The 15,606-nt window shown below is 42.2% G+C and overlaps 1 protein-coding gene across 1 annotated transcript in view; it reads left to right on the forward strand.

Annotated features, from left to right (window-relative positions):
• Nucleotides 1–15,606, forward strand: part of LOC136715880 (pro-neuregulin-3, membrane-bound isoform) — a 292,007-nt gene that overhangs the window by 230,038 nt on the left and 46,363 nt on the right. The window lies entirely within an intron of this gene.

Here is a 15,606-nt window from a genome sequence, read left to right on the forward strand (position 1 = left end):
AATTTGTATCCTCTTATTTTTGCACAATATTCAGTTTTCTGTGGCAGGGTTTTGAAAATGTATGCGCCTCCATCTGGCTGATGCACAATATATGAAGTGGCATCACTAAAGACAGCAATAGTGAACTCAGCATCTCCACACTCATTGTCAGAGACAGGAAGTGATGCTCAGAATACCTGTGCCATATCCCACTGTAATGTTCATAACCAGTTAGAGTGCAGAGCTGTTCTTACTGTGTACTAAATCAGACCCCAAGCACCAGTCCAAATTGGTAACCGGTGGTGAAATGTAGGGTGCCTTCTAAACCGGAAGGCTGCTGTAATACCAGTAAACACACAATCAGCCTGTATTGAACTATGTACCTCTGTGTTTTAGCCTCTACCGACTCAAAGTCAATTCTACTTACTTACTTACAGCTTGCTCTGTTTTCCAGCTGGCTCTACTTATTACTAGACTTTAGCTTGTTTTGAACGGTTGACTCTTTTAAACTCCCAGCGCTTTAATGTTTCTCTCTCCCTTTTGAATTATTTAGACTTTTAAAAACTTTTTTTTAAGAAAAAGCCTTATTTAAATTTAAATGGCTTGCAATATTAATGTGCTTAATGTCTGTACACCAAATACCAAATTAGTGCCCCCTTTTTAAATCATCAATATTTGATTAAAGATTTTTTTTTTTTTTTCATTTTTTCATTTTTGTATTTTTATATACTTATAGTGATTTTCTTTTTTTAGCAAGTAAAGACTCAACCCAGCAATGTATCTTTAGGGATATTGTTTTACTTATTGTTTCTAGTCATTTGAAATACTGAAGTTTCACTCATCCTCCCCTGGGCACGTCCTGGAATCAGACACAAAGAACAAAATTTTCCACGGCTGGTGAGTGAATGAGGCTTGAATTAATATCTATTAGAGAGAGTATGTATATTTCCTGTCTGCAGAGAAGGTAAAGCAAAAATGCGTTGTTCAGCTCTATTGAAACTACTTCTCTGACTTCAGTGGACAGGCCTGCTTTGGTGCGGCTGAGCAGTCTTGACAAATGACCAAAACTGTGGGTGTCTGTTCAGGGCAAGTTACAGAGAAACTTGAATAAATGACTCTAATTATGAATCAGATGGCCCTGGGGCCCCTAAAATGGAATCTGCTTAAACTGCACCAGGATATGTTCTGATGTATTCATTCTAGAATCTCTTCTATTAGATGAGAGAGTCTAAACTCGGTCTTGCCCTTCAGTCCACACACAACGAGGCTTACAACTGTGGAAACGTTCCCCTTCACATGCAAATAACACGAGTTGAAACAAAACACGTCTTTGTCAATGTTTATGCCTAGTTCAGACCATTAAAATAAAGGTGAAAGGAAAGGAGAAAATCCTTAAAATGATCTGATAGGAGGACTCTGGCCTATTTCCTGGGAGAAATCACTTTTAAACATCGAAACTCCTCCAAAGTTACATTGACTTGTTGTTGATGTTTTAATTGATCCTCCATATTGATCTCAAAGTTAAGAATGGGCATCACCACATCCCCTGTGTTTCAAATACTAAACACTGCTAAAGACTTGCAGTTAAGTTCTTTTTAAATATACAAATTAAACAGGACTCCTGGTTGCCCCTGTGACAGCTGATGAAAGCATAAGCCCTCAATCCAGCTCTGTGCTTAATGTGTGTGAGAGAGAGAGAGAGTTGTTGAATAGTGTGGTTTAGTAATAGATTTGTGTGGTCACTACAACCTTTGGGATGTAAAAAAAAAAAAATTATCATTAGCTTAAATACAGTGTGATCCAGCTTTTCTCCTAAGCATGGTGTCATTTGCACCATGTGTTACAGATGTTGTTAATTTACAGTCCTCTTATCTTCTTCATTTGGTGCAGACTGAGCACACTGTTCTCTGGAAACAAAAGGAATTAAAAAAGCGACAAAACATACTGTGGAGGGAAATGACAGTTAATGAGCTCCTTACAAAAGAACCCAAAGAGCTGAGGCACACCAACATGGCATACAGTTGGGAAACGTGCAAACCGTGCACTGGCCAAGGACAGAGTGCAAAGTGTGCCCCTTGAGGGTTTCATTTTTCTTTTATAGTTTCGAAAGTTTTTTTTTTTTTTTTTTTTTTTAAGGTTTCTTCCTTTTTCACACAAACTGCCCCTCTCCCCGCCTGCGGTAAACCAGCCTTGACAAACAGGAGTCTTTGTCCTCTGAGCTTTCAGAGACCCGCCACTCTGCACAGCAGCTTGGCTTATATATCTCTATCGGCTTGTATAAAGCTTGCTTTCAAATGACGGCAGCGCTTGCCAAAAGCAAAGTTCACTGTCAGGCTAACTCTCTTTCTTCCAAGGGTTTGAATACGCCAGCACTCGGGGGGGGTGGGGATTGCAGGGAGTCTGTGGTGACTGTTAGGGCCTAGCTGGGCAGTTTAACCCCTCCACAGGGGGTGACAGGCATCACCATCACATGCCACGGCCAATCATGCGGCTATAATTACTGCTGTCTGGTGCCCCAGGGGTGGAGTGAACATGCAGAAGCAGTTGACTTTGCTGAGTGCTCTGGCATTCTCCTCTCAGCCCCTCATCTCAGCAGCCTCCAGAAGCAGGGACTCAACAGGCAAGAGCTGCCTTTTATCGGGTTGGGGAGGAAGCTTGAGTTTTGTAACGGTTTGTTTCAGGGAATGTGAATTGCACTCTCTGACTCAGTGATTCTCCACCCTGGTCCTGGGGCCCCACTTTCCTACTGGTTTTATATTTTCCCAACTGTTTAAAATAACTTAAAAGCTCCAATTGGCCAAGTCGTTACTCCATTTGAGGGTACAATTAAGTGACTCTGAGATTAGCTGCAGCAAAAACAAGCAGCACAGTGGGGCCCCCGAGAGCCACTGCTCTAACCCATGTGAAGCCCAGTGTTTTATATGAACCTGCAGACTCCAGGTCCGGGAGAGCCCATATCCAGCAGGATGTAAAGGTCTTCCTCAGCCTACCAATTTCTTAAGACTTGGAAACCTTTTATTCTGAGTTAAGCAGGTGTTTCATTTTTAGTTGTTTATGTATATATACCCCCTGCCATGCTGAAGTGGACACTTTTGCCGCAGTATTATTGGCCATTTCCCCCAAATCCTCAAATCCCTGAAAATCAGCCTGAAGCAGAGCCTAGCGCCCAGGAAAAGGTTAATCTTTTCTCCGTGTGCTGTAAGATGATTAAATCGTGAATAATTGTAGCACTTTTACCTCATTAGGTGAAGCTGAATATTTAAAATAGCTACGCGGCCTGAAAATATATTATGTCAGTGTCTTAATTGACATCTTTAAGGGATAAGTTGTTTTCTCTACGGAACGACGGGCAATTTTTGAGTGCAATTCAGATATGCTGTTTTTGTGAGGGTTTTGAAGACAGTATTTCATTAGTCTCAGTTTGTTTTAATTTGTTTTTGTTTCCTTTGTTTGTCTATTATTCAATAGCAGTGTTTTCAATTTGTGACGTACTCTCGAGTGGCCGTATGGCTGCAACCAGTTTTCTCCCTCCGTGTTTTAATGTGCTTATCTGCTCTGGTCCATGCTTTGCAAATACACTAATAACATCAGAACTATTACAATGGATTAGATACAGTGTACAGTCTTATTTAATATATGCTTCCAGTATGGGAACTGTAGACACAGGGCAATAAGAAGACAGAAATGAGAAGATATGGATGATGCCCCCTTAACAGCAATCGAGCGACACAGATTACATTTCAGCAAGGGTTACTGCATTCATTTCTTTCCTTCTTTAATTTATATTTCACTCATGAATCCCACTTGATAGAATTTGATCCTTGTATGCCAAGCTTAACTGCTTCCTTTCCTGTAGCCCAAACATGTTTATACAGGTTTATACTTCTCAATAAAGAGCAGAGATTTGTTTTTAGAAGTTCAGTTTTTCCAAATTACACTTTAAATCCATTTTGTAGTTTAATTAGGTATGATAAGCAATGCTTCTGTGAAGAAAACATCTATAGTATTTTCATGTCTTTCTCTCTTTGACTGATACAGACTTTGAACTAACCCAGGAAGGTATTTCTAAGTTTGTGGTATAAGTTGTTATTAGAGATATATTTTTATAGGAAGTATGTTAATGTTTATTCATTATAATACCTTTCAGTGAAGTTACTGATTTATAACGGCTTTGACCAATTTTATTTAGTTACAATGAGTGTCTTATCTGGAGTGCTGTAAACCTGCTAGCTGTATGAGCTAGATGACATGAACCACCACTACTCCAACTCGTGCAGGTGCCTGATATTTCCCACCATGAAGAATTCCAACTTAATGGATGTGACAATAACAATAATAATTGAGTAAAGACTCCTAGACCGTGCGCTAGCAGGTGATGAAGTGATCTGGTTGCAGCGTGCATTTGCATACACATCAGCCATCCAGATCTGAACTATTGGGGAATAGATTTAGAACTCATTAGACCCTTAAATCTACTAAGCTAGAGACAATGCCGTAGCAATGAACGTTCCCTTGAAAAAGCGGCCATGAGGTTTTTAAGCATCAATTTCACAGCCTCACATACTACGTCTCCCGTTTGCCAAACGCGAATTGCTGCAATTGAACAGCCTGTCTGCATGGGTCTCCTTTTGTGTGACTTTGTCTGAAACGGCTTAGAAGCAGGCGTCACTGGAACACCTACATATCTCTCACTCACTCCTGCGGTTCCTCATGCTCGCTCTTAAATGCGATGATAACAATTACAACACCACCACCATTGGAAAAGTTCAGATTAAAGAGAAATAGAAATTTGGTTCACATCTGATTGACTCATCTTTCAACAAACTTTAGACTTTCTACGCCTGAGCTATCTCTCATGTTGCGAGAGTCTAAAGTTGACCTAAAATACACAGGATGTGTAATATTCTTATACATCACTGGATAGGTGGGTCACGAGTAACCCGTCATTCTTTATTTGTCTGTAGGTTGATCTCATCGAAGTTATTATGACACATCTTCTGATATGCACAAAGCTTTACGTTTTAGTACGATTTAGTTCTGTTCTGTTCTGAACTCCAGAACTGTTGAAATTAATTAAGTTACCTATCCTAGGTAAGCACTCTGTAGCTTCAAGGGTTCTTTTCAGATCCATCATACAGATAAAATGCAAGCAAAATCACATCCTCAAGGTTTTCGGAAAGGGTATCTCGGGGTTTGGGGTGCGTTACTTAGTCACTGTACATGAAAGGCACTCCCACGAACTATGATTACAGCGATAGGACTGACACCGTTTTGAAGGAAGGGGGGGGAAAAATACAAAACCCAACTGTGAATTTAAATTGATCATATTAAACAGATAAGCCCCCGCAACTCTTTGCACAATTAAAAGGTGTCATCATCTATCAATCGCTCAAAGCAAATGTTACTGGAGAGGCCCAGTGGTATACTGTGCCCACCTACGGAAAAAAGCAGTCAGTGACGTAAGGAAGAGAGCCTTACACTACTAAGAGAAACAGACATTACTTATTTATCTGTGTTTTATTTAAATAAGACCCAATATAGCAGTGAAGACTATACAATCGGAGAGTTCAGTTGAGTTTCCCTCCTTTAGTTAAAGCTAGCCAAAAGCACATGAAAAATATATCTACTTTTTTTTTTCGATCTTCTTAACCCACCCCATCCCCACCAACACCCCCTCTGTCACCTGTAGTGATGCTGATGTGTAGTCAGTGAGTCTCTGAGCCTTTCTCTGTCACAGCCTGTGGGTTCCCACTTGCAGCGCTCTGCGGGCCGCTAATTGTGTTGAAGCTAGCCATCTACAAAGTCTAAGGTCAGGCAGGGGGCGAGAGAGGAACAGGCAAAATTAGAGGAGGAGAGAGAGCTGGTGCAACCGGGAGCATGACTTTAAACGGCCTAGTCCTTGCAAGTTTATAAGTGAAATGCAGCTTTCAATATAGTGCAGGACAAAGAAAATGGACACATGCTTTACAGTTTTTTGGCCTATGGTAACATGCTGTAGTAACATGGAAGTGGGATAAAACACCAAGCACACAATGGAGTAGAGCAAAGCAATATCTGGTAGGTAGGTCTTCTGCATCACAGAGCGCCTGATGCCAAGGCTGATGCATGTATACCATGATGAAGTGTTGAGAGAGAATTTCACCAGGTTTGAGGTGGCACCTTTGGTTTTTGCCATGCAAAAGGAGCAAGACAAAATGTTGGACACGAGGATTTGGACACCTGATTTATGCAAACAAACCACTATACTTGTAAAGGTGCAGATCGTTGAGAGCTGAAAGTTGATACAGCTGGCTTTCATATACACCCTTTTGAAGATGTTTTTTAAGTGCCTTGAAATAGGTTCTAGTCATGGCCTTGCACCAATGAAAATCACGCTTTCTGTGTCGCAGGTCGGCTCACATGGGCCTGCCTCATGTGCTCTACTAAAACAAGGCAGCACATCTTACTTGTGTTCCACCTGAGCTCTCAATTACCTACATGCACCAGTTATTTGCTTTACTGATTTGCTTTACTGTTTTACTTAAGCTGCTGATGGTTTTGGTTTGGTTATTCCACTGTGTGATACTCACACCTCATCACATTTCTAAACTCATTTATTTTGCATTCAATATTTGTGCTGTGGCATCATGATGCTTTCACTCCACACCACTACACCAGACTGCACTAATATTGTGATCAGCTGTAGCAGTAGAGGGGGCATTATGATTATTATATCACTTATAAATGATTGCTAGAACTGTGATTACATCACAGTCAAGTGTTGCAAAACACATGCAAGTCTATGAGGAAAATCTAGCCAGGTAAATAGGTGTGAAATGAAGAGGAACACCATGGATAAAGTAAGAAATTACCATGCAGGTATACAGTGTTAAACGTTCAAAAGGCATCTATTGGAAAGAGAAGGGATTTTATTTTCAACACCGTTTCTACCGTGACGCCGACTCCACAGCTCCTTCCCCGGGCTGCTAAAAGCGTCTGTCTTTTCGCCTTTTGGATTGAAATAATTACTCCCTCACTGCCTTTCTCTCGCAGTAATCAGCAGTGCTACATCCTGTTGAATGTGTTAAGCAAACCCTTTTGTTGTTTCGACCATCTGAAGCCATGGCAACCACTGTGATCTTGTGCCTTTAATGAAAGACATGCATACGCTCCCACACTCTCAGAAATAATAACTTTGATTCCCATTCTGGCCCGATAGACAGTATTCAGCCATCAAGAGGCACGAGTCCTCTGTACTGAAGTCATATTTCTCTGCACTAAAGCACCTTGGCTGTGTTTTGCAGTTGTTCTCATGTAATTTACTGTATTTTCGGGTTTATGTACGTATGTAAGGGAGACGAGTCCCTGCAAACCCTCCTTGACTTCTGTTGCGGTTCTGTTTGAGCCTAGCTTTGAACACATCTGTACTAGAATGGCCATAACTGTCCCACATTTTAGGAGATATTGTGTAATTAGCCAGCAGCTGATGCTATGATTACTTAATTATTCCTTTGATCATTTTCATTCAAAGTGCCTTGAATAATGAATGGAGCTTTTTTCCAATGACTTCTAATCATTTTTCTTAGTAGTACAACCTCTACACTTTAATGCAGTGCTTTAGCTTGTCTGGTGTTGTCATCATATTGATGTAATTCACTGATCTGTACATCTGTCACGTTTTCCCTCTGGGGCTCGGGAACAGGGGACCCAAGTGCAGGCTGGATCGCGGGATGGTCGGACAGGCGTGGGTTGGGTAACGGCGGATCAGGGCAAACAAGGGCTGGGCGAAGACGTGGTTGTGGGAACAGGCGATAGTCAGGCGATCGGAGCAGGCAAAGGCGAGACGGAGTCGTGGTAGTGAAGACAGGCAGGAGGTCAAGGGAACAAGATAGATACAGGGCTCGAGGGAACAAAGGCTCGGAGGAACAAGACTTGAACTGGAACAGGCACAGGGAAAAGGCTAGGTAATGCAGATGGAACTGACAAAACTTTGCCACGACTGAGGGCAGTGAGGGGTTTAAGAAGGGCAGCAGGAACCAGGCTTGGGAGGTGCAGGGCGAATCGAAACAGAGGGATAGAACAGGAATGCACATGGGTGACCGGAATGTTAATTGACAGAGTGACGAAAGCAGTGGGAAGGCAGGGAAAAGTCGACCCCTAGTGGGGATAGAGGGGGAGTGCTAGGGGACCATGACAACATCATCCTGATATAAAGATGAAACAAGATTTCTGTCAGACTCCTCTTCCACCTAAGTCAGTAAAAAACTCTCTTTATTTCCGTATTCATGTATTTATTGCCACTAGTGATGCACACAAATTCTTACTTGGATTCTGTGTGGTAAGTTATCCATAGCAACCAACGTTAACATGGAGAGAATGCCAACGTGTCAAAGACACAAGACCGTGCGACTCCAAAACACCCAATATTTGTGAGCTTAGTGAGGTCGGAGGCAGAGCAGACAGTTTTAGTCATCCTGTAGGCACCTGATTCCTTACATCTGTGAACACGTCATCTGACCACCATTCAATGCATCTGTTTAGATGACACCTGTAGACCATTCCAATCTTCTCATGTACATAATTTGAATGTCGTAATGAATTTTGATGCCGATGTTGTTTCCCATTCTCATATTATGTATTTGTGCAACATTGTGCGTTAGTGATTGATAAACCTTGTAAGTCACCTTGGATATAGGTGCCTGCTACATGACTTAATAATAAATAAAAAATAAATAAATACCATAAATAAATCAAGAGCGACCACAGATCCTTCCCCCCTAATGGTTCCATCCGCCTCCAGGCTTGCCCGAAGTAACACTCGCACTACAGCCTTGCTAAAAGCCAGGATAGTGACCGACCTGCCTGCACATCAAATTAGGAACATTACACCCAGTTCAGGATGAGCCTCGAGGAGGGTTTATACAGTTACTCCTGGGAGGAAAGTGCTAGACACCTGCCTCATGGAAGGTCAGCCATTCCACAGAGCGCTCAAGGATCTTCTGCTTCTGGGTCTACTTCTTCTCCTTCTCCTCCTCCTGCTGAGCCAAGAGTGATCCGGCTGTATCTATACATATAAGCATTGCGGCTGTCCCACTGGGTGAATGTAGTTGTCCGTTGCTTTGTTGCTATTTTAATGACAGAGCTTCTGTTTTATCTGGAATCCAAATTCTCCTTTCTGGGATTTTGGACCATGTAACTACATCCCAGAAAGCCGTTGATCATCCGTGTAAAGTTGCTGGTATTAGAGACTGCAGCTGCACTGACACCACTACCCGAACTCCATCTGCAAATTAAGTAAATACAGTGCTCTCCACCCCCCATGGCTAAGCATCAAAACAGCTCATGGCTGCTAACCATGTCAACAAATAGTGTGCAGTTACACATTTCAAATTAATATAAATATAAAAAATGTAAGTGGCTTAATCATTAACCACTGCAGAGTATTTATAGGGATCAGGTTACAGTTGTATGACCCAAAAGCACACATTTGCAAAGTAATGTGAGTCTTCCACAACGGCATTACATGTTTCTCTGTTTGTTTGTATGCTTTGGCACCTTTGCACTTCTATACCTTCTTATCTGACACTTAAAGTTGACCCAGAGGGAAATGAAAGCCTCTGTAGTCTGGCAGCACAGTGTGTTCTCAGGATCAGTCCACTGTTGCAAAGTGACAAACACTTCTCCAAATTAACTGGACTGATAAAAAGGTCCTCTCAGGTCTTTATTTTCAGTGTAGGGAACATTTTAACAACTTCATAATACAGGTCCGGAGAAGCAAAAGGCAGCTCTCGGTTTTAATGGCGGCAGTTGGGGACCAAACTGAGCTCTCGCACATTTAAGAGGTGGACTTTCTCTACCATTTTCCCCTCACTTCTATATCAGTACATCAGCCGTAATGATATAGTGTAATCATCTGATTGGCATACCAGGCTTATGTGACCTCCGGGGCAGACCGATCCGCAGAGTGTGCTGCCGACTTAAATGTCACAGTCGGGACACCGCAGATTCCCGGGATTATTGTGCTGTCTGAGCACTGTTCCAGCTTGAACAGAACCTGACCTTCTGTGAAGAGAAATAAATGAACCAAATACAGACACAAAAGGGTTTGTCTCGTGACAGTCTCCACCTTGCACATAGTAAGTCTCATTGTCTTCGTCCAGGCTGTATCATTAGCTGGCTGTGGCAAAGAGACTATAGGGGCTGATGTACAAACATTCAGGAGATGAAGGGATGCTGGGTTTGCAGTCAGCCATGGTCTCCTTGACTCAGTTTGAGCCATGTAGATGCATTTGCTGCGTCACTGCAGAGAGTCTTGCAGTGTCGTCAGTAAGAACTAAATTCAGTCCTCTGTTGCCTTCAATATGCTGTGGGTCATGCAGTCAAGCAATCCATTTTAATTTAGTATAGTGCCTTTCATGAGGTAGCCACAGAGCGCAGAGTGTGATTGAACATTACAGAGGACTGCAGTGCTAAGCAGACTAATAGCAGGTCATTCATAAGTGAGTACATTTTTAAATAAATAAGTCTTTAGAACTTATAGTGCATGTATGTGTAAAATAATAAGCTGTCAGCAGCTGTAAAATAAGAGAAACCCAAGCATTTGTATTTCTATTTTTGTTTTTAAGTGTCTAGCCCCCTGAGGTACCACACACTTTTCAGATAAACGCATAACAGCTAAGCCTGGAGATGCTTTAGCGAAGCACACACTCCCACACAAACACACTCCCACACACTACAAACGCACCTCCCTCGGCTGCCACAACAAACCAGTGTTTTAGTCACGCAGGGACCGACAGGCTGGATTTCAGGAGCAAAACCAGTAGCAATCGTACTTTAATGAGAACAGTTCTGTCTCAGTATTAGGCGGTGCAAATTGTTTGGCTAAGCTGAAACGGTGGACATAGTTGTTCCTGTTGCAGCTGGAGGTGGTTCTTAATGAGAGGGCAGAGGTCTCACAGGGGTTCATTTAGGTGTTTTTAGGTTTAACATTGAAAAGCGACCATGCCCCAGGCAAAAGCCCCAGTCCTCTTCGTTAGCGTCGGCCTCTGTGTGTGTAGAGCGGGGGAGTGATCTGCATACATTGTGGTATTACTAGTGGGAATCTCTGCCATGTCTTTGTTTATTTCACACTGTCCACATTTCTTGTGAGATTTTAACCTCTTGGGCACACACCCAGTCCAGTCACAGCAGCAACAATAATATATATTTATATAAAGAGCATCACAATGTGGAAGCATGCACAAAATGGTCTACTATAATGAAGTTCCCTTCGGTGGTTTCTCATCTGCTTCCAAACCGTCTACCAGAAAGTCTGTCCTGGGCATTATTCCCAGGAATAAAAGTTTAGTTATCTCAAGAAAAGGTCATACTTTTTTTCCTTTTTTTCAGTTTCTATTGTTATTTTACCACTTGCGTTTCAATTTTGTTGGGTTTGTCATTGAGACACACTTGCATCCTGAATACCAGGCAGTTGAGCAGGGAGATTTGTATGCCATCATTGCAGAATGTTACTGAGCTGTGAGCAACCACCGATTTGAATCCATTCAACTTTCCAATGGAGGAGTCAGTCTAACTGTGATTGACTAGAACCTTATGGTCATAGGAAAATCTGGAGTACTAACTGGAGCCATTTCTCCTTCACAAAACCAGGCACATACACTCACCTAAAGGATTATTAGGAACACCATACTAATACTGTGTTTGACCCCCTTTCGCCTTCAGAACTGCCTTAATTCTACGTGGCATTGATTCAACAAGGTGCTGAAAGCATTCTTTAGAAATGTTGGCCCATATTGATAGGATAGCATCTTGCAGTTGATGGAGATTTGTGGGATGCACATCCAGGGCACGAAGCTCCCGTTCCACCACATCCCAAAGATGCTCTATTGGGTTGAGATCTGGTGACTGTGGGGGCCAGTTTAGTACAGTGAACTCATTGTCATGTTCAAGAAACCATTTGAAATGATTGGACCTTTGTGACATGGTGCATTATCCTGCTGGAAGTAGCCATCAGAGGATGGGTACATGGTGGTCATAAAGGGATGGACATGGTCAGAAACAATGCTCAGGTAGGCCGTGGCATTTAAACGATGCCCAATTGGCACTAAGGGGCCTAAAGTGTGCCAAGAAAACATCCCCCACACCATTACACCACCACCACCAGCCTGCACAGTGGTAACAAGGCATGATGGATCCATGTTCTCATTCTGTTTACGCCAAATTCTGACTCTACCATCTGAATGTCTCAACAGAAATCGAGACTCATCAGACCAGGCAACATTTTTCCAGTCTTCAACTGTCCAATTTTGGTGAGCTTGTGCAAATTGTAGCCTCTTTTTCCTATTTGTAGTGGAGATGAGTGGTACCCGGTGGGGTCTTCTGCTGTTGTAGCCCATCCGCCTCAAGGTTGTACGTGTTGTGGCTTCACAAATGCTTTGCTGCATGCCTCGGTTGTAACGAGTGGTTATTTCAGTCAAAGTTGCTCTTCTATCAGCTTGAATCAGTCGGCACATTCTCCTCTGACCTCTAGCATCAACAAGGCATTTTCGCCCACAGGACTGCCGCATACTGGATGTTTTTCCCTTTTCACACCATTCTTTGTAAACCCTAGAAATGGTTGTGTGTGAAAATCCCAGTAACTGAGCAGATTGTGAAATACTCAGACCGGCCCGTCTGGCACCAACAACCATGCCACGCTCAAAATTGCTTAAATCACCTTTCTTTCCCATTCAGACATTCAGTTTGGAGTTCAGGAGATTGTCTTGACCAGGACCACACCCCTAAATGCATTGAAGCAACTGCCATGTGATTGGTTGGTTAGATAATTGCATTAATGAGAAATTGAACAGGTGTTCCTAATAATCCTTTAGGTGAGTGTATACAAAGTGTACAAAGTAGGGAAGCCCAGAGAGTGACTCATTGTGAAAAAAACAGGTGGGCTTGTGTGTTCTTCTGGGACATCACATTTCTCTACTGCATTCTCCTCCAGCTGTCTCCTTTGCCTAGCAGTGCGGTACTAAAAGAGGTGCCATTGCCGGTGTCCCAGTGAGAATGCCCACAAACCCCCGACCGATTTCCCTCCATCCTCCTCACCGTCTCTGGATGCGAGTGGCTAACTGTCCAAGAATGATGGGAATTCCCTTTCATCCACATTTTCTCACAGACTTTGGGAACTCAAATATACAAACAGACGTTGCCGCCCTAAGCGATTACACTACCTCAAAATGCCAGAGCTTCCCTTGAATTTCAATTAGATTCTTTTGGAAGCCGTTATGGCGAGGAAAGGAAAGTGTGCTGGATGTGTCCAGGAACAAGCTGTAAAACCGGAGACTGTTGCACCATCTGTCCGTCTGGTGAATCACACTCCTTGACTATGTCTTGCAAAGAGGATGCACAATAACACATGTGTTGGTGCCAATCCGTAACTAGCCCTCAGTGGTCAACTGCCAAGAAAATTCTTTCTATTGAACTAATTAATTTTAATCAGCCCACTAGGACACATTTAAAATTGGGGTCAGGGAATAGGGTTTCCAAAGTAAACTAAAATTGTAGGGGTGGGAGCAAGACTGAGAGCTATAAACTCTTGATTAATAGATAGATAGAGTGATATATACTGGCAGTCACAGTTTTGAACCACCTTGAATTCTAATAGAAATAAATCTTAATGAACTAAAATACTCTCACTAAATAATGCTGCCTGTGCAGAGCAATCATAGCTGTACGTAATATATCCTTTTGTTTGCTCAAAACAGATTCTCCTGCAAAAAGTTGAATGGGCAAACTGGGCAATTCAGGTTGATTCTGGCTGTGTGTTTAGCTTTATTATCATTTTCAGGAGTGCCCCATTAACTACTTTGCCTTGCAGTGGGTATAGCTTGACACTGAAGAACATAATTATATTAGGTAAGTGTTTCCTGTATCTCCTGCATTTTATTTTGTTGTGATGGACAATGTTTTGACAATCTTCCACCTGGCTTTCTTTTCTATGAAAGGTAAAAGGTTAAATCCTTTTGTTGTGGCCTGAAAACACTTCTCCTTTGCTCTTTTGACCAATCTTGATGGCTGAGTTCTCCTCCTGGGCGTTTCTGATGGCTAGTCAGTTTGAACAAAAGTGTTTGAGATGAGACAATGCTTGTCATTTCAGTACCTTGAAAGCATACCTTTACAGTGTCCTTTGAAACAGAGAAATGTTATGTGGAGATGAAATTAATGGCACACTGAGTGCTGGTGGGGAAAGGATTAACCACAAGTCCGCCTTCTGTTTGATATATTTACCCCTTTCTCTCTTTGGATGCTTTAGGTTTTAAGGCTAAAAGTGGCTCCATAGGTGTTGATTATGCCCATGGAAGAACGTTGACTTTTCCATCAATTGCCCATGAAGGCAACTTCCTTCTGATCACCTCCTTCAAAGCATCCATGGTACTTAACTCTCTAGTAGGCTCAATGTTTATAAAATGTTGTATATATTTTCTTGTGCAGGATCTCCTTTCTCTGGCTTTAAATCTAAGGACATTTTGCTCCGAATGGGCCCCGATATTGCCAATCCACTAGATATTTTTGAAAAAAGTAAATTAAAACTTTGGTATTTCTATTGCCCCTATTTGGAACAATCTGTTTTTGTGGACAGTCTGGCATCCCTTCTTCTATCTCCCTGGTCTTCCAGAAACATTCACGCCTTAAATGACATCTTTGATAGTAAAGGTTTTCCAAGATCATATGGAGACCTACCCAGGTTCTTCATATTTTATGTGGCATTGTCCTCCCACCCCCTGGTTCAGTTATTTAGTTTGACTACTGCTAGAAGATACCTTGTCTCTAGCCTTTATAACTAACCTTTTGACTAACAAAATGTGTTATCTTGCTGTAATCATTTGAGAATTTGAGTGTCAGCCCTGACAGGGATAGGATTTAGGAAAACGTCTCTATATCCTCAAAAAAAAATGTAATTCATTTTAAACTCATACATGGATTATGCAACCCCTCATCGTTTATTTCACATGAAAACCTCCACAGATGTTTGCCACAGGTGCAACCTAGGGGCAGTAAGCACCTACCTTCATATGTTTTGGGAATATCCATCCATCTGACGTTTTTGGCAATTTGTAACTACAATTATTTTTAAAAATCTTCACTTGAAGGTGTCTCTGTGTCTTGGTTGAGTGTAGTTCACAGTCAAAACAACTTTAGTTTGTGGGGCTGACAGCTACCAAGAGACATTTTGGAGGCGTGGGTGGAGCCTGGAATAACTTATAACACCATCTGGCTACATGACTTCCTACATGTTTGTCTTTTGGAGAGGTCGACAGCAAGATTGCACCAGGCAGGTTAACTGAAACACAAGTAATTCCTGTTAAGTAATAAACAAAAAAGAAAAGAAAAGGATTTATTGATCTCTCTTAAGAGCAGGGGCCAAAGGTGGGCCTTGAGGATTGGTCACAGGGCTACAGATATAGTCGGGCCAGACTGTGTTTCTACATCTGAGACCTTTACTCTGAGCTCTATACATACCTGATCCCTCCCCACCCCTTGTTTAAGAAACAAAATAGCTGCAGTGCATGGGGCAGAGACAGTAAGTAATGAGAATGTTATAACACTGTGTTCTGCAGCGCTTCAGTGCTCACACACACTATATACAGAGACGAGTGGAGA

This window comes from Amia ocellicauda, chromosome 20 (assembly GCF_036373705.1).
Source record: "Amia ocellicauda isolate fAmiCal2 chromosome 20, fAmiCal2.hap1, whole genome shotgun sequence".
Classification (NCBI taxonomy): domain Eukaryota; kingdom Metazoa; phylum Chordata; class Actinopteri; order Amiiformes; family Amiidae; genus Amia; species Amia ocellicauda.